General features: G+C 38.1%; 1 long non-coding RNA gene across 1 annotated transcript in view; it reads left to right on the forward strand.

The window, feature by feature from the left end:
- Positions 1 to 4,383: 4,383 nt before the first annotated feature.
- Positions 4,384 to 25,811, forward strand: part of LOC131509861 (uncharacterized) — a 518,637-nt gene continuing 497,209 nt past the window's right edge. Inside the window, exons 1-2 of the long non-coding RNA XR_009260730.1 lie at positions 4,384 to 4,520; positions 5,417 to 5,482. This is a non-coding gene — a long non-coding RNA (uncharacterized LOC131509861). The remainder of the gene's footprint in view (positions 4,521 to 5,416; positions 5,483 to 25,811) is intronic.

Raw genomic sequence — 25,811 nt, forward strand, 5'->3', positions numbered from 1 at the left:
ATGACCCAAGTGGGGAAACTTCTTTTTGCCCTCTTCAGGCGGCACCACCAAGACCAGAGGGAGCCCCATGGTCACCAGATAATCATGGTGGAGAAATCCGTGTGTTGAGGTGGGTGGGAAGATAGTGGCAGAGGGTGAGATCAGAGTGGTAAGAGAAAGACCGATTACAAAGATGCTTGTATGCTCTGTGAAGAATGTTGAATTTTATCTGGCAGGCAATAAATAGACAATAGAAGTCTCAGTGGAGGGGAGGAGGTGGAGGGATTTAGGAGGACTCCTTTTTGTGTAGGTAAGTATCTTGATGGAATACGAAGGACACCAAACATGGTTTGAAAGCCACTTCGACCCTCCAGCTACATGATATTAAGAAAATGATTTAATGTTTTATGCTTTGTTTCTTCATTTGTAAATTGAGTAAGAACATATCCTAGGACTGTTTTATAGGCATTGTGTGAAGATCAAAGACTATCATGTGTACAAAAGTGTTTTGTGAACCATAGTTTGCGTGCATATCCCGTATAATGGATGAATGTTGTCTCATTTGTACATGTTTCCATGGTTCAATTAAGATTCTACTGTACATGTCTGACTTGACATCATACATAATATGGTCATGAAGAAATAGTGATTATCTAATACATTAAGTGGATTCATTTAATTTTTAAAGAAGTGTACAATACGAATACACAACCAGTTTTGTTCTTCTCTTGTGATACTGGCATATGCAAGGGAGCATTTGACTTTAAAGAAAATTAAAAGAATTCATCACATTTCTCCCTTTTGGCTGGAAAAGTTTCTCTGCTCAGATTTTTCACTTTGCTGCAATGAAGTTTCATAAGGGTTTCCCCATCATAGCAAATGTATGCTGCTTATTTCCACACATAACAGATTATGCTTTCATGAACACTCCAGCTGCTGCATTTCTCTTCTGGCTTTTTAACATCCGTAAATTCCCATCTTTACATGTTCTTGTTTTATAGATAATGCTCTACAAAGGCACAGAAATGCAATCTGTTTTAAAATCCCAAAGTAATTTTAATATGGACAAAGACATATCTAAGATAATTACATCAAGAATTTTGTTTCCTATGTATTATTGTCTACAGAGTTATTGTTTCTCATGCAGAGTATCACTATCCTTGTCTTACAATCTTTGTTCATCTACCTCACCCCAGTATCCTCGTCCTATAAACTTGGGTCCTTTCTATTTATGCTCACTTCCTTGAGAATTTCAACTCCTCCTTCATATGGATGGACTTTAATTATACATATTCAAATCTGACCTTTCTCCCAGATGTTAATGGGAACTTTCCACCTTCTAGACATTTCTTGGCTGCCCCAGCTTGTCTACTCCATACATCAAATGCACCATAAGACCTCATATTATATACCACAGTCTATTATTTTCCCATCTTCCACATCAACTCCACTCCTTTAAGTGAGCATGACACACACAACTTCTCCTCATCCAAATACGAGACATTAGAATCATCTTGGACTTTTCTTCTAGCTTTATCTGTCTGTCGTCATTTTCCAATCAGTCATTAAAGTCCTCTCAGTCCACCCTTCAAGTGATTTCCCCAGCCTTCATTCTCCTTGATCACCATTGTTAAATTATAGTTACGACTCCTATTGCTGTACACACGAACTGTGTGGCACTAGCTTCCAATGTCTGATCTGTGCTGTACTGAAATGTTTCCACTGCCTGCCACTCTGATGCTCAAAAACTTTAATAGGTCTCTACTTCCTGGACCATAAATGAAAAACTTTCTGACTGGCTATGATAAATTGCACTACTGTTTCCATTTTTTCACAAGAAGATTGTAAACCCCAGTCTTTGCCAGGTAACTTTGCATTACCTCTCCATGTGAGTAGAGTATATTTTGCCATCCCATGACTGTTGAAATTGAGCATATGACTTGCTTCCACTGAGGGAAGTTGAGTGAATATGATTCAAACAGAACTTTGCTTGCATGGATTTCCCTGTCTGTGACCTACCATGAGAACAGCATACCCCAGGCAACCACTGTCCCTGACGGCTAGGGCCCAGAATGCACACACATGAGCGAACTGGAGTCCAACTCATCATCCGAGGCACAGCTGCCCTGTCTATCCCAAAGATTCAAGAGTGAGAAAAAGATGAATTTGTCATAAAGACCCTGAGATTATGTGATTGTGTGTCATGCAGCATTATTGTAGCAACTAAGACACTGACTTTCTCAAATGCTCTTTCCCCGCTTTTAAATACTCTCATGTAAAGATTTAACACTGGTAAAGTGATCTCTATGACATGTCTCCTTCACTTTTTTGACTATTTTCCTTACCACTTTCCTTTACATATAATTTATTGTCAAGATGGCTAACATAGAGTGTATACAGTGTGCTCTTGGTTTTGGGGGTAGACTCATCACTTGTCTTTTAAGGGACCGTATTTCCCTCTCTAGTCGATTCTCCTCTGATAATCACAACCCACTGGGAAGTCTCACTTCTTCAGACTTCTTAGTGTCCACATCTCTTGTTTCATACCTCAAACTTTAGTATTGTTAATTATCTAGAAGCGTTCCCTCATGTTTCATTCCAGAAATATGCTTATAATCCAAAGCACTTGTATATCAAAGTGAATTTCCCAGTAAGAAATAATGGAAACTCAGACAATTCATTCCACAGCCCCAAAAAATTCATATACAAGTGATTATAATACTGTAACATAATACAAAATAATGAAGAAAATACAAAATATAAAGAAAAAATGAACAGATGAAACTGCACTTACCTTTGAAAGCCTTTGTGGCTGATGTGAAGGAGAGAAGAGGGTAGAGGGTTATTGTACAGGACGACTTTCACTTTCAGTAACAGAATCACTGCTGTCTGTTGGCTGAGTGGAGTCTTTTTCTTTTTGTGCAACTTTAACAGGAAACCTATCTAATGACCCAGAATTAAGCAAAGCATTCCTAAGCTTACTCTTGTATGGAAAAGCGAAGGACTGTCCATAGGTGCTTTGGAGTCCCAAAAGATACACTAGTGCCAGTTGTGGGTACCTTCCAACGTTCTGAAAAATCACTAATTTCTTCCAAACACTGCAGCCTGAGACAAAGCAGCTGAGTATGGGAGATGATCACCCACAATCTCAGAGAGAGAGAGAGACAGAGAGAGAGAGAGATAGAGAGGCAGGGAGGGAGAGAGAGAGGAACCATTGGCTCAGTTGTGATCATGTGATGTTTGGGTCATGTAATACTCAAATTGCAAGACCTTGCTTCTTTATCAAGTTAAAACTTATTACAAATCTTTGCTCATCTTGTTGAACATTCATAGAACAACTTACTTGCAATCCAAGGTGTTACTGTATATGCTTATGTTACCACCCTGTTCTGTGCTTTTGTGAATATCCAATGCTTATTCCTTATCACGTATAGTATTAGAGTATCTTATTATCTTGTCTGTTTCCATGTAAACTCCAAGATCCCAAGGGCAGAGCTGCATCTGATTTCATATCATCTGTCCACAGGCAAATGCAGTACCTGACACATAGTAACTGGTACAGAAGCATTTATTGAATAGATGATGACTCTTCGTATCTCTGCTTTGTAAGAAACCTCCGTGCCCTTTGATGGCAAGAACAACCTCTCACTTCCCAAAATATCTAGTCAGCATCTTCCAGAGAAGAGACAACCAAGATACAATTGTGGCACATTTTGTGATGGCTTAATATGATTTTCTAACAGCTAATAATATATCATCACTCTCCTTTACACAAACATTTGTATAGCATAAATTTAAATATGTTTCCTATATTTCTATGTTGCACAAAGGATATTTTTTTTAATTTTATTTTTTATTTTTTAAAGTTTACATCAGAATTAGTCAGCATATAGTGAAACAATGATTTCAGGAGTAGACCCCTTAACGCCCCTTACCCATTTAGCCCATCCCCCCTCCCACAACCCCTCCAGCAACCCTCAGTTTGTTCTCCATATTTATGAGTCTCTTCTGTTTTGTCCCCTTCCCTGTTTTTATATTATTTTTGTTTCCCTTCCCTTATGTTCATCTCTTTTGTCTCTTAAAGTCCTCAGTTAAAGGATCTTTCTTTTTAAGTTTATTTATTCATTTTGAGAGAGGGAACATGTGCGTGTGAGCATGGAGCACAGGAAGCGCAGAGAGAGAGAGAAGGAGAGAGAGAATCCCAGTCAGTGCAGAGCCTGATGCAGGGCTGGAACCAAACTCAGGAACCATAAGATGATGACTTGAGCTGAAATCAAGAGTTGGATGCTTAACTGAGCCATTCAGGTGCCCCACTTGGAAGATCTGTAAACAGGTTTTCTTTACATAGGGGAAAAAAGAAAAAAAAATATTCCCCTTTTTAACTTTTTTGGGAACTTCTCCAGTTTTTTTCCAGGTAAGGAGCCTAGGAAGCCCCCTTCCTCCCAGATTGGGTCTCAGAGCCATGCTTCAAGAATCAGAAAAGCCTCAAGAATCATCTAGCCTTCCTTACTCTTCAATGCTATTCTTCTCTGAACATTGAGGTATCTCTTATATTATTTATATGTATTACTTGCTGTGTTAAAATTTTCCCCAAATGTAGCCCTTTAAGACAAAATGAATCATTCTACACAATTTCTGAGATCAGGAATCTGGGAGTGACTTACATGGGTGGTTTTGGCTTAGGGTCTGTCACGAGGTTGTAGTCAAAGTGTTAACTTGATTGAGGCTGGGGGATTCACTTTCAACCTCATTCCTGTGTCTGTTGTTAGGAGATCCCAATTCCTTGCCATGTGGGTCTTTACATAGGGCTACTTACAACCTGAAAACTAGCTTCCCCCAAGTAAGTGACTCAAAGGAAAGAGCCACTGAAATGGAAGCCATACTACCATTTTTATGACCTCATCTCTGAAGTCACATGTGATTTCTGCTCTATTCTACTTCCCATTCGAGGTGGGTCACTAGGACTAGCCCACCCTCAAAGGGAGGGACATTAGGCTCCACCTCTTCATGGGTGGAGTATCAATTTGTAGACATAGTTTTAAGCCACTGTACCCTTCCCTGGACAGGCTGTGGAGGTGAATGCCATTCGTATGGCCCTACTTCCCTGGCTACTCAGGCGAATATGCTCCTGTGCCTTTTTTTCTTCTTCCTGGCTTCAGGGAGTTGATTTCTAAACATTGAAATCATAAAAAGATTTAACATAAACAAGATGCAAAGGGAAGGGGCAAATCCCATAGATGTCCAAGCATTCCCAAAGCACTGACCCAGATCTGTAGTACTTGATGTTCTTTCTTAGATGGATGTCTCCTCAACCTTGGACTCTCTGTCCTCTTTCCTGAGGGTAAGCCCAGGGGAGTCTTTGGTGCTCCCTTTTGAGCCACCTTTTCCTGGGTCCTGATGTTGTTTCCTGAAGGAAGATTCCTCTCTTCTTCCCAAGGTCCTAGATGCAGACATTGCTGAATGCAAGGTGGCTGGAGGCCCTGGAGTAGTCCCTGTATCTCAGGTGAGACTTAACCTTGGGCCCTGAGGTCCAGGTAGCATCATCTTCATGAATCTTTAACCCCATGTTAGGCAGGGAAAATTTTTTTAAGTGCCTTTCACAGAGGGCAGTATGGTGTACTGAAAATACATGAGCTTTGGATTCAGGCAGATGCTGGTCAAAAACCTGGCTCTACCACTGTCTGGATTTATGCATTTGGACAAGTTATTTAACCTCTCTGAGCCCCCAGGTTTTTCATCACTAAAAATGAAGATAAAGTGAGGATTGAATGAAAAAACATATGGAGGTAAACAGCACAGTGTCTGGCACATAATAAGCATTAGCCAATGTCCATTCAGTGAGGGAGTGAATGTGCTTCAGAGCTACCTGCCATACCCATGGAAGACTGATCCTGAACATCCCTCTCATGCTTGTAGACACCGAAAAAGAACTGGATTGTGTATTGCTGGGGCATCTTGCTTGTCTATTTGTAATACATGATTTGCTGAGTTTCTTGAATACATCCTCCTGGAAGATTTTCTATCTGCTTTGCTTTTGGTGACACAAAAGAATTGTAATTCATTTTGTATTTGAAAGCTGACAACATGATGTGAAGGCAGCCAGAAAGAGCTTTTTTTTGTTTTTGTTTTTGTTTTTGTTTTTTTAAAATCATATTGTAAGTAAGATTCTAAGAAATCAGAGCTTGGTTTCTATGAAGAAGTGTATTTTTCTAATGAGTCGTCTATTTGAGCTGTTTTGTGTTGAGGCTCTCTTAGGCAAGTGAGAAGAGGGAGAGTGGGAAGAAAGAGGTGAGACTGAGCAGACAGAACAGAATGCCACTTCTGGTACCTGCCTTCATGCATAGGGACCTTTCCCTATATGTATATTTTCTTCTTCTGCACTCCCAGTGCAGAGAAATACCCCTGCCTGGTGGATGATGACACAATGCAATTCTCTTCTCTTACTTTCTCTCCCCCCAGAGATGCATGGTTTTTCCTTTAATATATTCAAGGCAGCCTTTGCTGTGGCTGGATTGGCATTTGTAATTATACACTGTGAAACTATAACATAGAGAGTGTAACTCTTCTCCCAGATGTTAAAAAAGTTTAATGTGTTAATGTGTTCAAATACCCCCACCTATGGAGCAGGAGATCCAGTGCCTTTTGACTTCTTTCTTCTGCATGATAATCACATTCTCTTTAAAAATCACATTCTCTTTAAAAATCACATTCTCTTAAAAAAAAAAAGTGACTGTGTGCTGCTTTGTTGTGTGCTGTGCCAAAATCTGTAATGCTTAACCCCCACCCACCTTTGTTATTTTCCAAGAGATTTGATGTTCTCAACAGCATGAATTGCACGGAAGTCTAAGAGGTTGTAATTAATATGTTCAGACCTTTCTTAGTGAAACTGGAGCCAGTGAATGGTGGACATCTTACAGCACAGAGGCACAGGTGATCACCAGAGGAACTAAAAAAAAAAAAAAAACGATTGAGGGGTACCCAGGTGGCTCAGTTGGTTAAGTGGCCGACTTCGGCTCAGGTCATGATCTCATGGTTTGTGGGTTTGAACCCCACGTTGGGCTCTGTGCTGACAGCTCGGAGCCTGGAGCCTGCTTTAGATTCTGTGTCTCCCTCTCTCTCTCTGCCCCTCCCCCACTTGTGCTCTGTCTCTCTCTGTCTCTTAAAAATAAATGTTAAAAGATTTAAAAAAAAAAAAAGAATCAAAAGCTCTTTACATGGTAAACAATATATTTGATGACTGTGTGGATAGGTGATTTTACCTTGCTAAATATATATTCCATTATCATCTTCCTTAACTTGTTTGCACAAATATGAAAATAACTCAATTACAATAACTAGAATTACTCCAATTAGGCAGACCACCCATATGAAATATCAAAAGACTCTTCTCCATTGCAACAATGAGGATTTTTGCTTATTGATATGTACTTGACACCACCCTTGATCTACGGAATGGATTAAAATTTTAGCATAAGAAGCTTAAATTATACACAGGGTGGGACTCTCAGAACTGAAGCTTGTTAACTACAGTGAATGTTTATTATATTTTGCATTCCTTGTCCCCATTTGTGAAAGACATCCCCTACTTTTTGTTGGGGAACCGCCCCTCATTTTTAACTCCTATGATTTAATCTTTACCTGTCCCCCACACTCCAGGGCTGGGCTCAGATTGGTTTAAGCCAATTATCATATCACATTCCTTTGGGCATGGTGATTGGCTGGGGATGGGCAGAAGGCTCACATTTGGTCAGTGAGCATCATATCTGAGATTCATGCTTGACCATTGTAAGGAGAGCAGTGCTTCTCCCACTGGTTGGAAAACTGAGAGGAGGTAAGGTCTAGAGCTTGGCAGCTACCTTGAGATAAGGAGGAGAGACTGAGTGAGAAAGAAATCACAGGAAGAGAAGAGCAGAGCTGATATGAGAGACAAAGAGAACAGGGTTCTTGGGAACGCATTTGAGCCTCTGCCTCAAGCTGACTTGAAATGTAATGCTAGCCCTAGTACTTCCTGGTTCAGAAGTCAAGACTTTTCTCTTTTCCTCAAGGAGGGTTTGATTTTCTGTTAGTGGGCAAATCAGAAGACTTCTAATTGAGTCAGACACAGAAGACTGGTTCTCACTCTTGGCATCGATGGGATCTATATTTGAATGGGCAGGCATTACCTGGGGTGTCTCGTTTGCTTCAGACTACCTGCTATTTCAAAGTCTCAATGTGTTTTCCAGTTGATCTTTTCTGTTTTTGTAAAAGTAAATTCTGGTCACCAATTACCACTGACTACCAATATTCTGCATCCTGTGTATTTTCACTCTTTAAATCTTATCCAAGCCTCAAGTAAGACAGGAAATTTAATTTCAACAGCTTCTACCATATTGTCTTTTTATCTTCTTCTTTCCATATCCAAGTTGCCCTGCCAAAATTAATAATCGGCCTTGTGATGATATTATAAATCTCCTTTAATGTTCTTCTTTATTGTAATAAATTTTAATCTCTTAGCTTCAGGATTCTTTCCTCCCCTGGGCTATTGAGATTTCCCAGGTATTTAAAATGATTCACCTGCTTGAGTAGTTTATTATCCACCACTCTATATCCCCCTCCCCCCAACCAAAGAATCATGGCTTTTTATAGAAATTACCACATTCATATTCAAGCTCTTTTTCTGTTTTCATGGTTTAAATTTCTATGTAAGCTGTTTCTAGAGTTTTTCAATGTTGTAACCGTGGCATATAAATGTAAACAATTTAAGGCCAGCCCCCAGCATACACACACATGGACACACACACCTCCCTCACTCCAGTTTTCCGACTGAAAAGATAGTTTCTTACTCACCTGCTCCCCGTCTTAACCTCTCTCCTTATGCAGGAGCCCAAATGTTGTTTTCATCATTTATCTTAGAACTCCCAATCTGTGACTGGATCAGGCAGGACCTAATAGTGTCATTTTTTCCATCTCTCTGCCTCTATGCAAATAAGGACTTAAATATGTCTAAGAAGACTATTCCTACCTGCTTTAAAGAGCCTCAAAAAAGGAATTCAAGGGGCGCTTGGGTGACTGAGTCGGTTAAGTGTCTAACTTCAGCTCTGGTCATGATCTCATGGTTCCTGAGTTCAAGCCCTGCGTTGGGCTCTGTGCTGACAGCTCAAGAGTCTGGAGTCTGCTTCGGATTCTATGTCTCCCTCTCTCTCTGTCCCTCCCCTGCTCACACTCTGTCTCTCTCTCTCTCTCAAAAATAAAATAAAAAATAAAGGAATTCAAATTCTTTTTTGAGGATATATTTCATTGTTTTATTACTCTTTCTTTTTCTCTTGTCTCCACTAATTCCCTCTATTATTAAGAACAATTTCCTCTCTTGATGTCTGCATCCTAAGCCTTTCTGTCCATTTCTCAGCTCTTCCATTGGCTCCACTACTTTGATCTAGTCCTGGAACGTAGGAACATCTGCAGGACACAAACTACATCTCAGTTATAGAGGACCACACCCAAACTTCCAACTTTCCGTTGAATACACCCACCAAGGTATTTCATGGGTACCTCAGATTCATTATGTGCAAGGAAGAGCTCATGGTTTTTTTGTCCTCCTTTGTTCCTTGTTCCATTTAGTGGTCCCATAACCACTAGCTAGACACCTGGGTGGTGTCATTGGCCTCTCCACTTGTTACACTGCCCCCTGTGATGTCTGATTTGTACCAGATAGCATTATTTCCCTCAAATGCCTTTCCTATCTCTGCTTACTTTTATCTTAACTTCTCCTTGGACAGGTTCTGCAATGGCTGCTTAACTGATCTCATTGCTTCCAACTTTTTGCTCCAACTATCTTCCATATTATTGCCATGTCGATCTGTCTAAAATACAGATCATATTGGGGAGTGGGAGGGAGGGGAGGGTAGGTGATGGGTATTGAAGAGGGCATCTTTTGGGATGAGCACTGGGTGTTGTATGGAAACCAATTTGACAATAAATTTCATATATTAAAAAAAAATACAGATCATATAATGTAGGTTTCCCATCAAAAGCCATTAATGTTTCCCTGTTGCCACAGACTAAAATAAAACTTCTTGGCCTGGCTGCAGACATTAAGAGGCCAGGCTTGATATCATATTAACCTGAGTTCAGATTCTCCTTTAGCCACTTATTGTCTGACTTGGGAAAATCTCATAGTTTTTCTAAGCCTCACTTTCTGTACTGTAGGGATAATAACTACCTTCCAGAATGGTCATAAGAATTAAACTACATGAAGTTTGTAATGCACTATCACAATGCCTGATGCCTATGCAGCACTTAGCACATGATCATTGCTATTTTTAGGAATGCCATTATTATTGTGTAGCAGTATAACATAGTTGTTGTCAGCTTGGTCACCTCTAACTCTTAACAGCTGTGCTACTATGGTCAAATCACTCATCCTGTCTTTGTGTGTTTCCTTATCTGTAAAATGGGGGCAATAATCATAACGACCTCATAAAATTTTTAGAATGCTAAATTGACTAATATCAGTGTTTGAACCACATTAAAGAACTATAAAAATGTCAGGTCTAATTCTTGTTATTCTTAAATCATGAAGTCATTTCTCAAAATCATGGAGTCATCCTTTTGTATATATGTCTATACTGTTATGTGACAAATGTGTCCACTCCATTCTCCATTTTCTTTTATTTTTTAAGTTTATTTACTTATTTTGAGAGAGACAGAGACAACACGAGTAGGGGAGGGGGAGAGAGAGAGAGAGAGAGAGAGAGAATATCCCAAGCAGGCTCCATGCTGCCAGCTGCAGAGCCTGATGCAGGGCTTGTACTCATGAAGTGTGAGATGATGACCTGAGCTGAAACCCAGAGTCAGCTGCTTAACCCACTGAGCCACCCAGGCACCTCTCCAGTTTCCATTTTCTGTTACAGGTTCTTAGTTTCCTTTGTGCCATGGGTCCATTTGGCATCTGGTAAAGTCTGTTCACTTCTTGTCAGAACGCATTCTAAAATGCATAATATAAAATCTATAAATTTACACAGAAAGCCAATTATATTTAAAAATAATGACCACACATTTAAAAACTTAATTTGTTAGGGTAATGTATGTGCTTTTCTAATGGACTCATAAATAAGATGTAACAGTTGGTCTAATAATTACTGTAATTTCAAGGGAGCGATGAACATAAATAATATTTCAATTATCTGTAATGTCGTAACATGCCATGAGGGTACCTATGATTTCTACTGGTGACCGAATCACAGGTTCTACCAAAACTATTATGTGTGTGGTTTACTTTAGTAAATGAAGGAATGTTAAATGTCAGAGATTGGTGAATATCAAGATGTGATTTTGTTTCCCATTCGAATTCATGGATTTGAAGTCCTGGCGTTCAAGAAGTCCTTATCCAGATCCTACACATATTGTAAAACTGAGTTCAAATGTACTTTCTCAAAGTCTTCCTTAATCCCAGCTAGTTTTGATTAACCTACAAACTGTATCCACTCATGTCACTATGTTGTTGTTTTTTCCCCAAGACCCATATTTTTATTTCCTCTCCCATGTTATTAGCTATATGCACATATTCCTCCCCATCAAAGATGTCAGACCCATGGTCAGTCTCCACACTGGTACATAGTACCTGTGACTGAGGAGGCCATGATTAGGTAGAAATGTGAGCATGTAGTAGGTAGCCATTACTTATCTCTATTTCCCTAACTGCCCATTGCAACATAAAGTACACCATTTCTGAGAATGTAGCTCATTTCATTTTAGTGTTATTTACTGTGCCAGTTCTGCTGCCTGGGCTGACAAATCACCTCTCCAAAAGGCAGGTTCTAATCCCATATGCAGTCCCTGCTCAGTGGCAATTTATATGACAAGCTCTCTGAGTTTAGGCAAATATCCTGATATTTTAGCTCAGTTATTCTGACAACAACAATTTCTGCCTTATGGAGTGCATATGTCACCAGAGAAAATCAGCTTCCTGGGCTTCCTGCTTGTTGCAGGAACATAAATTTTCATGGTGAACTTGAAATGCAAATGATGTGCCTTGATGCTCCTTGCAAATCTTTGCTTGCACCTGGAAGCCATCTTTGCAGAACTGTGGGTAAAAAGAGAGAGAGGGGAATGAGGGAGAAACAGACGGAAAAATAGAGATAGGAGGAGATGGAGAGAAGGACGTAGGGAAGGAGAGAAGCTAGGCTTTACTTTCTGTGTTGCCTGGTACCTGCTCTTAAGCATACAGTAACTTTTCTTGAGTTTATTGTGTTATGATTTTAAGAAAAGTAGGCAAATATTTACTTTGAGAGTTAACAAAAATTAATATATTATAGTCATAACTTGTTTTAACGTTTTTTTCTAGCACTAATTTAGAGCAAGGTTTATCAGCTTTGATACTATTAACATTTTAGGCTGGATAATTCTTTTTTTTGTGGGAGGCTGGTGCATTGTAGGCCATTTAGCAGCATCTTTGGGTTATACCCAGTAGATGCCAGTAACGTACCTCCCCAAGTTACAACAAAAATAACTCCATATATTGCCATATGTCCCCTTAAGGGAAAATAGCTCTACTCTAACTCTTGCTCTAAACCAATAGAGAACCAATGATTTAGAGGATAGTGGTTTTCTGTTGTGTATCAGACTCTGCTTATTGTTTTACATACGTCTTTTTTTTTTACATACATCTTCTAACTTAGTCTTCCCACAGCCCCATAAAGTAAGTGCTATCATTATCCCCATAATATAGTTGAGAGGTAAGATTCAGGGAGGTAAAACATAGTGAACAAGAAGGAAAACTAACATGAAGAGATGGAAAACTAAAGCAAAAAGGAGTCACTGCATGAGGTAATCTCAGAGTAGGGAAAGGAAATCTGTGGCCCTTGTACAATTGTATCACCTATATACATAACACATATGTTTTATCCACTCTCAGCAGTCTATCCTGAGGAGCCAAAATGATTATTAAGGTGGGAATTACTAATAGAGTGAAATTGGCAAGGGAGGTAAGATTTCATTTACCAACTCTGGTTGAACTAAGTCTTCTCCAAAAATTAATTTGTGTGACTATGTGCTTTTATAGGGCAGTGGTCACTTATCTCTGTATTACTAACACATAGGGAGGGTGTTTAGCATGGACCCTAAATAAGTGTTTATACAATAAGTATATAGTACCTGAAATCTTACCACTAGTGAGTCCCGCCTTAAGATATAACATTGCCATCGTTCTTTATTCTCTTTTAAATGCATATACTTTTAAAAAATATATAGTGCCTAGGGGTGATGACTTAATAATAACACTATTATGCAACTTATGAAACTTATGTTGTGGATTCATGCAACACTAAAAATAAAACTGTAGAGATCAATATTTTCATGTGGTACTTTGAGAGGGAAGAAGAAATTTTTCTAATACAAATTATGAACTAAGTCTAGATATAAAAGTAATCTTGGAAACTAAGTCTCAGTGTTCCTTTTTACTGTATCATCCATCACTTAACACTTTACAATGAGAATATTACAAGGTGTTTTCTGTTGGAAAGGAAGAACCTTGGTTAATTTAAAAGATGCGGAAGGAAGTAGAAAATGAGTGGGAAGAAGCTAGGTCAGTAGGGCAGAGGAAAAGATTATAGAGGAGACCACGGAGATCTGTGGAAATGCTTCATCAGCAGCTTCACTGGCTTCTGTTGAATTCAGTAAATGTTTTTGAAATTATTTCCTATGTTTGGAACTTTCATTTGGAATGTTTTAGAACCATATTTTTACAATTTAAAAGTCACAGATAAAAAACAGATCAGAGAAAGGGTAGGATTTTGAACCTTCAGCAGCATAGGACAAAAAAAGGTGGGCTGAAAATGTACTAGGGATTTTTATTCAGAATGTCAGTCAGTTCCAGATCCTTTGTATTAAGTCCCTTATGTTGAAGCCCTAATCCCTCATGTGATCATATCTGGAGATAGGGTCTTTGGGAGGTAATTAAGATCAGATGATGTTACAAGGGTGAGGTCCTAAGAAGAGAAAGCAGAGAGTTTGCTCTCCCTTTATGTCCAACTCAGAGGATACAGTGAGAAGGCAGCCTCTACAATACAGGAAGAGATACCTAAACAGAATCTGACGATCCAGTTACCCTGATTTCTGAGTTCCAGTCTCTAGAACTAAGAGAACCTAAATTTCTGTTGTTGAAATCACTCAGTCTGTGGTATTTTGTTATAGCAGCCCAAGCTGATAAAGACAATGTTTCACCAAATAGAGAGTATCTGTAAAGGAATATTAATTATTTAAAACAAAGAACCAGGGGCACCTGGGTGGCTCAGTCGATTGAGCATCCAACTTCGGCTCAGGTCATGTATTATGGAATGTGAGTTCAAGCCCCACATCGGGCTCCAGCTCAGAGCCTGGGGCCTACTTTGGTTTCTGTGTCTCTCCATCTCTCTGCCCCTCCCATGCTCATGCTCTGTTTCTGTCTCTCAATAATAAATAAAACATTAAAAAATGTTAAAACAAAGAACCAAAGAGAAATTTGAATTTGAACAGTATAATAACTGAAATTAAAAATTCACCAGAGGGATTCAACATCAGATTTGATCAGGAAGAAGAAAGAAGCAACGACCTTAAATATGGGTTAATTGAGATGATTCAGAATGAAAAACAGATAAAAGAATTAAAAAAATAGAGCCTAAGAGACTTGTGGGAGACTAAAAAGCAACTTAATACACTCTTAATGAGAGTTCTAGAAAGAGAGGAAAGAAAGTGAAGGCATATTTGGAGAAATAATGGCTGAAGTTTGATGCAAAACATTAGTTTCCACATCAGATAAATTCAGTGATTCCAAGTAGGGTAAACTCTAAGAGATAATACATAAACACATTATAAGCAAACAGTCAACCAAAAGCAGAGACAATCTTGAAAGCAGGAAGAAAGAAGAAAATTATTATTTACAAGGATTCTCCATAAGAAGAGCTGATTTCTGATCAAAAGCCTGGAACTCATATGGCATATTCAACATGTTGAAAGTAACAGTCAGTTGAGAATTCTATATCCAGTGAAACTATCTTTCAAAAATAGAGAAGTGAAGACATTGTCAGTAAGCAGAAACTGAGACAATTTGTTGTTGGCAGACCTGCCCTATAAGAAATAATAAACAAAGTCCTTCAGGCTGAAATGAAATGATGCTACAAAGTAACCTAAATCTGTAGGAAGGAATAAATAATAATAAGGACAACATAAATGCATGTTTGGTTTGTAACTCCTTTTTCTCTCATTTGATTTAAAGACAACTGCATAAAGCAATACTTACAAATTGTTTTGATGGACACACAGTTTATAAAGATGTGATTTATATGGCAATGACAACATAAGAGGAGGGGAAGAAATGTACGTATACAGAAGCAAAGTTTTTGTATACTATTGAAATTAAGTTGGCATTAATCTGAGCTACAATGTTATCAACTAAATGTTAATTGTAATCTGTAAGGTAACCATTAAGAAAGTAATAAAAAATAATAAAAGAAATGGAAAAATAATTAAAATAATACACCAGAAAATGTCTGTTTAACAGAAAAAGAAAGCAAAAATGAAGTAACAGAGGAACAAGAAAGACTATAAGATATACAGAAAATAAATAGAAAAATGGCAGGGCAAATTCTACTTTATCAGTAATAACATTAATTGTAAATGGATTATACACTCCAATCAGAAGGCAGAGATTGGCTGAATGAGTTAAAAAACAAATTACCCAGGAGTGCCATCACTTAGATGGCAGCCTTGGTCATTCCTGCCTCAGTCCGCCTCACAAGAAAAACAACTGACAACTGTTCACAAACAAGACACCACTGAGAGACTCCTAGAATGTGTGAATGAGGCTGAAACATCCCCCTGTACCACAGAGACCAAGATGGACTGCATTAGAAAGGTAAGAGGAACAGCTACATCCTAACCACGTGGTTCTTCCCCCAGGTCAGTGCAGAGAACCATGCAGAAGGAATTCCTTTTTCCTCAGTGAGGAAAGAGAGCCTAGGGGAACAACTAGCACCCCTAGCATTGTGGGTTGCTTTGTGGGAGCTTCTATTCTGGACTCACCTCACAGGCAATTGTAAATATACTCAGTATTGAAGTATCTAATGTATAAAACAAAAACTAACAGAGATAAAAGGAGAGGTAAGCACCAATACAATAGTAGTTAGGAATTTAAATACCCTACTCTCATCAATGAATACATGATCCAGACAGAGAATGAATATAAAGAAATGGTGGGTTTAAACAACACTATAGCCCAATTGGGCCTAACAGACATATACAGAACATTCTATCCAACAACAGTAGAACACATATTCTTCTCAAATACACATGGAACATTTTTTAGGATATAGACCATATGTTCAGCCACAAAGAAAATTTTAGCAAATTCAAGAAGTCTGAAATTATACCAAGTATCTTCTCTGACCACAACAGCATAACACTAGAAATGAAGAGCAAGAGGAAAACTGGAGAATTCACGAATACATGGAAATTAAACAACAGTCTCTTGAATAATCAGTGGATCAAAGAAGAAGCTAAAAGGGAAATAAAAGTTTCTTGAAACACATAAAAATGGAAGCACAACTTACCAGAACTTATGTGATGCAGCAACAGTGGTTGTAAGAGGAAATTTCATAGCAATAAACACATTAAAAATCAAGAAAGAAAAAAAGGAAAGAAAGAGAATCAAGAAGATCTCAAATAAACAATGTAATTCTATATCTGGAGAAATAAGAAAAAGAAAAATCGAGCCCAAAGTTAGCAGAAGGAAGGAAAAAATAAAGATTAGAGAAGAAGTAAATGAAATAGAGAACAGAAAAGCTACAGAAAAGATTAACTAAACTAAAAACAGGTTATTTTTTTTTTTTAATTTTTTTTTCAACGTTTTTTATTTATTTTTGGGACAGAGAGAGACAGAGCATGAACGGGGGAGGGGCAGAGAGAGAGGGAGACACAGAATCGGAAACAGGCTCCAGGCTCCGAGCCATCAGCCCAGAGCCTGACGCGGGGCTCGAACTCACGGACCGCGAGATCGTGACCTGGCTGAAGTCGGACGCTTAACCGACTGCGCCACCCAGGCGCCCCTAAAAACAGGTTATTTACAAAGATAAACAAAATTGGAAAACCCTTGGAAAACATAGAAATAAAGCTCCTTGGCATGGGTTCTTGTAATGATTTTTTTTTTGGAAATCACACCTGAAGTGCAAGCAACCAAATGAAATATAAGTGAGCTACATCAAACTAAAAAGCTTTCTTCACAGCAGAGAAAACCATCCACAAAGTGAACAGACAACCTATGGAATGGGAAAAAATATTTTCACACCATATGTTGGATAAGGGGTAATATCCAAAATATATAAAGAACTCCTATAACTCAATAGCAGAAACAAACAATCCAGTTAAGAATGGGCAAAGGACCTGAATAGACATTTTTCCAAAGAGGTTAATGAATGCTAATTGGTACATGAGAAGATACTCAACATCACTAGTCATTAGGGAAGTAAAAATTAAAACCAACAGATAGATCATTTCACAACTGTAAGAATGGCCATCATCAAAAGATAAGAAATACTGGCATGGATGTGGAGAAAAGGGAACCCTTGTGTACTGTTGGTGGGATTGTCAACTGGTGCAGCAACTATGGAAAACAGTATGGAGATTCCTCAAAAAATTAAAAATAGAACCACCATATAATACAGCAATTTGACTTCTGGGAACATATCCAATGGAAACAAAAACACTATCTGAAAAGATAGCTACACTTTCATGTTCATAGCACCATTATTTATAATACCAAGACATGGAAACAACTGAGTGCCCATCAGTGGATTAGTGGATAAAGAAGCTGTGCTATGTATGTACAATGAAATATTAATCAGCCATAAAAATATGGAAATTCTCTTTGTAACAACATGATGGAATTTGATGGTATTAAGCTAAGTGAAATAAGTCAGAGAGAGAAAGACAACTCCTGTATAATCTCACATGTAGAATCTAAAAAGCCCCCCCAAAAACCCCCAAACAAACAAACAAACAAAAAACCCACACCAATATTATAGCAGAAGTCAGGTTTGTGGTTACCAGAGACAGGGGGTTGAGGGGTGGGGGAATTGGATGCAGGTGGTCAAAAGATACCAACTTGTTGGGGCCCCTGGGTGGCTCAGTTGGTTGGGCAGCTGACTTCAGCTCAGGTCATGATCTTACAGCTTGTGAGTTCGAGCCCCACGTTGGGCTCTGTGCTGACAGCTCAGAGCCCAGAGCCTGCTTCAGATTCTGTGTCTCCCTCTGTCTCTACCCCTCCCATGCTCATGCTCTGTCTCTCTCTCTCTCTCTCTCTCTCTCTCTAAAATAAATAAACATTTAAAAAAAGATACCAACTTGCAATTACAAGGTAAATAAGTACTGGTATGTAATGTACTACATGATGACTGTAGTCAACACTGCTGGAGGTTACATAAGAAAGTTGTTAAGAGTGTAAATTCTGAGTTCTTATCATAAGAATAAATTTTTTTGTATTTTATAAAATTTTATTTTAATTCCAGTATAGTTAACATACACTATTAGTTTCAGGTGTGCAACATAGTGATTCAGCTACACCATACATCAGCTAGTGCTCATCGCAAGTGTACTCCTTAATACCCATCACCTATATCATACACCCTCTTATCTACCCACCTCTGGTAACCATCAGTTTATTCTCTATAGTTAAGAGTCTGTTTCTTGGTTTGTATCCTTGTCTTTTTTCTTTTGCTCATTTGTTTTGATTCTTAAATTCCCCATATGAGTGAAATCATATGGTATTTGCTGTTCTCTGAATTATTTTGCTTATCATTATACTCTAGCTCCATCCACATCATCGTAAATGGAAAGATTTCATTTTTTAAATGGCTGAATAATATTCCATTGTGTGTATATATATATCATTCCATACACACACACACACACACACACACACACACACACACATGCACACACACACGGGATGGGATGTATATATATTCATCTGTTGATGGACACCTGGGCTGCTTCCTTTTTTTCTTTTTAAAAAAATTTATCTCTATGATGATGGTTGTTAAATAAACCTTTTGTAGTAATCATTTTATAATATATGGTAATCAAAGTATCATGCTGTATATGTTAAACTTACACAGTGATGTATGTCAGTTTTTTCTCAGTAAAACTGGAAAAATAATTCAACTAAATGCTGTCTAAAAAGATACACTTTATATGCAAAGACACAATCTGTTGAAAACAAAAGAATAGAAAAAGATATACTATAAAAAAGTAACCCCACAATCTGGAGTGGATCTACTAATATTAGACAAAACAGACTTTATGAAAAAGCTAGACACACAGAAGGATATTTTATAATAATAAAAGGTTACTTTCACCAAGATGATATAATAATTATAAACAGATATAAAGCCAGTAATATAGTCCCAAATACATGAAGCAAAAATTGATAGACTTAAAGGATAATTAACCAATTCAACATTAATAGTTGGAAACATCAATGCTCTATGTTATATAATGGCTAAAACACCTGAATAGAGGATGACTGAGGAAACAAAAGACTTACCCAAACTAAATGAACTAGACCTAACATACGTCTATAGAGTCCTTCAGTCAGTAACTACACAATATGTATTCTTTTTTTTTTTTTTTAAACATTTTTTATTTATTTTTGGGACAGAGAGAGACAGAGCATGAACGGGGGAGGGGCAGAGAGAGAGGGAGACACAGAATCAGAAACAGGCTCCAGGCTCTGAGCCATCAGCCCAGAGCCTGACGCGGGGCTCGAACTCACGGACCGCGAGATCGTGACCTGGCTGAAGTCGGACGCTTAACCGACTGCGCCACCCAGGCGCCCCTACACAATATGTATTCTTAAGTGTATTGAGAACATTTTCCAAAATAGACCATATATTAGGCCATAAAACTAATCTCAGTACATTTGAAAGAGTTGAAATCATACAAAGTATGATGTTCCTTGGCAACAAGGGAATGATAAAGAGAAATAAGCAACAGAAGGATATTTGGGAAATTCCCAAATGTGTAGAAATTAAACACTACCTTCCTAAATAACCTGAATAACCAGTGAGTCAAAGAAGAAATGGCAAAGGAAATTAGACAATACTTTAAATGAAAAAGAAAAAAATATACATTATTAATATCAAAATGAAAATCTTAACAAAATACCAACAAACTAAATCCAAAAACATATAAAGAGGATTATATGACAGGATCAAGTGGGATTTATCTCACAGCTATACCAGGTTTGCCTAACATTAAAAAATCAATCAGTGTAATACATAACATTAATAGAACAAAGGGGCAAAACCCATTTGATTTAATAATAGATGCAGAAAAAACATTTCACAAAATCCAAAAATCCTTTCACGATTCAAAACACTTTGAACAAGCCTGAATAGAAGGGAATTTCCTCAACCTGATCAAGATAATCCACCAAAACCCCATAGCTAACATCACACTTAAGTGTAAAAAAAATGAAGTGTCCCCCCAAGATCAGGAAAACAAGGAAGTCCACTCACATCATTTTTTTTTCAGCATTGCATTGGAGGTCCTAACCAAGGCAATTAAGCAAGTAAAAGAAAAAGAAAGAAAGAGATACCACATGATTCATGGGGCAAAAGTATAGTCTTTTCAACAAACAGTGCTAGAACAATTGGATGTCCACATGAAAAGAATGAGGTTGGATTTCTACCTCATGCCATTAACAAAAATCTACTCAAAATGGATCCAAGACATAAAGAGCTAAAATGAAAAAACTCTCAAAAGGAAACAAGTATAAATTAATATTTGTGACTCCTAATATTTGGCAAATATAACACCAAAAGCACAAGCAACAAAAGAGAAAAAAAATAGATAAGTTGGACTCCACTAAAATTTACTTATTTATTCTTCAAAGGACATGATCAAGAGAGTATAAAGACATCCCACGGGGAGAAAATGTTTGCAAATTATATATCTTTTGAGGGACTATATGGAGAATAAAGAACTCCTCCACCTCAAAAATTAAAAGACAAAAGCCTAATTAAAAATTGGGGAAAATACTTGGATAGATATTTCTCCAAAGTAGTCAATAATCACATGAAAGACACTCAACATCATTAATTAGTATATTTCATACTAAAATTTCAAAGGGATACCACTTCACATGCACTAAGAGGGTTATGATAAAGAAGACAATAATAGCAAGTGTTAGGATGTGGAGAAATTGGAACCATCCTAATTGCTGCTGGAAAGTGGCACAGCCACTTTAGAAATCAGTTTGGCAGTCCCATTGAGCTATCATTTGACCCAGGTATTCCACTCCATGGTATATCCCCAAGAGAAATGAAACTATGCCCACATGAAACTTGTACATGAAAGTTCATAGCAACATTATTCCTAATAGTCTAAACCTGGAAATGACCCCAGTGCCTGATAATTAATGGATAATGAAAATGTGCTGTACCTTTAAAAAGCTATAAAAATAATGAAGTACTGATACAATCTATAAAAATAATGAAGTACTGATACAATCAAACCTCATGGTAAGTGAAAGTAACTAAACAAAAAAGGCCACATATTTCATTCCATCTATATGAAGTGTCCAGAATGGACAAATCCAAGGACACAGTAAATTCAGTAGTGGATTCCTGGGCTTTAGGATAAGGAAGGATGGAGAGTGACTGCTAATTGGTATGAAATTTCTTTTTGAGGTGGTTATAAGGTTCTGGATTTAGTGGTGATGATCATACAACATCGTGAATGTACTAAATGAATTGTACATTTTAAAGGTGTGAATTTTATGGTTTGTGAATTATGTGAATTATCAAAAAGTATGATAAAAACCCATATTCAAGTTAACCCCACTTCTCCCAGAAAAGAATAAATGTGATTGTGTTTAATAAGATGAGGAAGAGCATTCTCACCTTTTCACAAAGGAGCATGTTTGGGCACTGAACCACCATAAAGATGTACCACTCAGATCTACTTCAAGCTAAGGGCATAGTACAATTGATGCTAGACACAGGGCAATACAATGGATTCCAAAACAAGGTATTTCCCTCACACTCCTGGTGATTCAATTCTAAATGATTTAGTAACTATCATCATAGCCATTGGTTTTATAATAGATATAATCACCCCAAGAAAATCTAGAGCTGTACTATCCAATACAGTAGTCACGAGCCACATGTGTCCATTCACATTAAAATTTTAAAATTAAATACAATTACAATTCAGTTCCCTGGTTGCACCAGCACATTTCAGATGCTCAGTAGCACTGCTGGCTACTATATTGGACAACATAGAACAGTCCCATCATTGCAGAAAGCTCCACTGGACATTACCGGTTTTGAGAGAGAGAGAAGTAGAGTACAGAAGGGAGGGAAGGAGAACAGTAAAGGGGTATAAAAAAACCTAAATTTTTAAATTTTGTGAATTCCAAAACTTCCTAAAAGTTATCCAACAATCTTGGGGTGCCTGGGTGGCTCAGTTGGTTGAGTGTTGACTCTTGATTTGGACTCAGGTCATGATCCCAGGATCGTGGGTTCAAGCCCTGTGTCCACACTCAGCACAGTCTGCTTGAGATATTCCCTCTCTCTCTCTCTCTCTCCCCCTCCCCCCCTTCCCCTCCCTCCCTGCCTCCCTCTGCCCTTCTCCCTGGCTCATGCACACAAACACTCTCATAAAATTAATAAAATAAGTAAAATAAAATAAAATAAAATAAAATAAAATAAAATAAAATAAAAATAGCCAGTCTTAACTGAGTGCCTATCTACTATGAGCCATTCTAGACAATAAGGATTGATTAATTGCTTCCTTGATTTATTAAATATTTACGAGTATCAACTATTGCAGAAAACTGTGTTAGGGACATGGTATAAAATAACCAAAATGGCATATCATCTCTTCTCAAGCAGCTTACATTCCAATGGACGAGATAGCCCTTGAGAATGACACAAGCAAATATAAAATTATAAATGTGATAATCACTCTGATGGAGAGGTGTCTGGACCAGTGAGAGCATATGGGGTGGGCTTGACCTCTGTGGAGCATCTTTTTTTAAGGAATGGGGCACCTGAGATGGGTTTTGAATGAATAGATTAAAGAAAAAGAGAAGATTTTCATATTACTCAGCGATCAAAAAGAATGAAATCTTGCCATCTGCAGGAAGAGATTCTTAAATACAGAGAACAAACAGGGTTGCTAGAGGGTTTTTGTGGGGGAATGAGCTAAATGGGTGATGGGCATTAAGGAGGGCACTTGGGATGAGCACTGGGTGTTGTATGTAAGTGATGCATCACTAAATTCTTCTCCTGAAACTATTATTACACTATATGTTAACTAACTTGGATTTTAAAAATATATATAGAATCTCAGTCTCTACTCCAGACAGACTGTATTAAAATCTCTATTTAACAAGATCCTCGGGTGATTAGTGGCATAAAGTTTGAGATACATAGTTTATACCACGAATCCACAAACCATGGATTGCAGTCCAGATCGTCCCACTACCTGTGTTTATACAGAGTTTTATTGCACCACTGTTTTGCCTGTTCACTTACTAAGCTCCTGTGGCTGCCTTCTTGCTGCAGTGATGGAATGGAGACATTGCCATAGAGATTGTCTGGCAAAGCTGAAAATGTTTACTATCTGGCCCTTTACGCAGAAGTTTTCTGACCCCTAGTTTACATTGTGCTATACCTCAAAGGCAGCAGTAAGGATTTAGCACTTATTCTAAGAGCAGAGAAAACCTGTGAAGACTTCACTTTTGGAAGGATTGCTTTGGCTGCAGAGATAAAAGGCACACAGACAGAACTTGCTCCAGGGGAGGTTAGGGTCCATTGACAAGCCACTTTTGTCTCCCAGATTGGTTGTTGACTCCTGTCATGAGGGAGATGACTATATTATCACCTCATTCTTTGTTGTTGTTAACTCCTTAGGTGCCTGGCAGTGTGCTATTTAGCTAGTTTTTGATGCTATTTAATGTTTCAGTAAATAGCTTGACCTGATGATAGTTAATGCTTACCACCCTAAGGAACTTGTTTTGTGGACACTTGAAAAATCAAAATAACAGGATTCCTGATGTACTTTGAATAGTTTCCTTGACAGCTTAGCTCTATTTTTGACGTGGAACCTAGGCTAGTACATTAGAAGGCAAGCCCTTAGCTACCTTGTGAATTCCAAGAGAGCAGGGAAGACGGGAATCTGATTCCAGTTTCCAGTATGGATAGGACTGCAGGAAGAAGCCTCTCTGAGCTTCAGATTCTCCTCCCATGATATGAAAAAGCAGGGATTGTTTATATTTAAGGTTCCCCAAAGCTTGAGCATAGTTTTGTCGTTAGAGTTGCATAAGGTGACAAAAAGGAGACACTAGCCAAGTCTCTGGCTTATCTGACTCAACTGCCTGTGTATTTTGTGTACATGGCATTGTTCACACATCATACACAAAGTACAGTTGAGGAGAATGTAGGGAAAAAAGACAACTCTACAGTCACAAAAGAGGTTTTTGAATTGTGTATTATTTTAGACTTTAAATACTTCTCCCTTTCATGTATACAGATAATTGAACATTACCAGCTTATTCACAATAAAACCAAACTTTTCTACCAATTAACCATAATTGTGTAGAGGTTGGCCTTACTGGCTGATTGGCTTCTTTTCATGTCCTGAGCTGGCAGTATTTGAATAAGTTGAATATTCAGTGAAGAGATGTTAGATGTTTATAAACTCACCATGACAAATGGACATGCCATCACATCCACAATACAACCAAAAGAAAGTGTTTTGGGAAAGTGTTGGGTAATGGTTTCTGGAAGAGGTTATAACTTGGTCTATAAAAGGAAGGAAACGCTTTAAGGATAATAAATTACTTTGAGCACAGATAGGTTTTTAGCAGTGTTGGCATCTCCTGGGCAATATGCCTGCTTCAGAAGCGTTGTTTCAATGCATAAAAAGGCAGTTTGCAAGTTAAGCAGACTGTCTAATGGATAGTACTAAAGTAAGGAGGCATATTGTGAAGTCAACTTTATAATATTTTGTGGGTGTCATTTCTTGGCATTACCTCCCATCAATTGACATGGATGGCATTGAATTAAAACATTATTTCATCAAGTCATATTATATTAGGTGCTGTGGAAAATGTAGTAGCAGTGCCAGCTTCATGGGCGTGTGCCTTATGCATCCATGCACCACCTCACACTTAAAGGCACCGGTGTTTGGTTTAAATTCTCTCATGTTTCCATCTGGAAATTTTTAGTACATTTTAGACCAGGGATCCTGCACTTTTGTTTTCACAAGGCACTGCAAATTATGCAGCTTGTTCTGTATAGAAGATGGTGGAATCTGTTTCTTGCCTCAAGTTGCTTCCAACATTGTGTCTTAGAATCATGTTGAGACAGTAATGTAAGAAGTTGATTAATTTTTCTGAGCTTTGGTTTCTTCCCTTTGTGTATAAAAATACTGCCAGGGATGTGGTCTAAGGGAAGAAACAGAGGAATTAAACTATTAAGGTGATTTCCCCAAAGTAAGCAGTCACGTCAGAAGATTCAGACTTACTCTCCTGAGTTTCAGTCCACCGAGAAGGGACTTCATGAGCAAGACTTCCTGCTGAGTTCAAAATAGGATTCAGCCACAGACTAGTGGCATCACATCTCTAGTTGCTAGGAAACTCAAGAACATCTGGATGCATTGAAAAGGTGCCCCGGGGGAAGGAGATCTGGACAAGGCTGTGACAGAACGATTCATCAAAAATGGGAACCAACGTGATCAGACAAAGCAAAGGTCAGGTCCTCAAAGCGGTTTTAAAAACTCCTGGGACCATATCCATTTTGTAATTCAGAATTATT

The sequence above is a fragment of the Neofelis nebulosa genome, chromosome 4 (assembly GCF_028018385.1).
Source record: "Neofelis nebulosa isolate mNeoNeb1 chromosome 4, mNeoNeb1.pri, whole genome shotgun sequence".
In the NCBI taxonomy this organism is placed as follows: domain Eukaryota; kingdom Metazoa; phylum Chordata; class Mammalia; order Carnivora; family Felidae; genus Neofelis; species Neofelis nebulosa.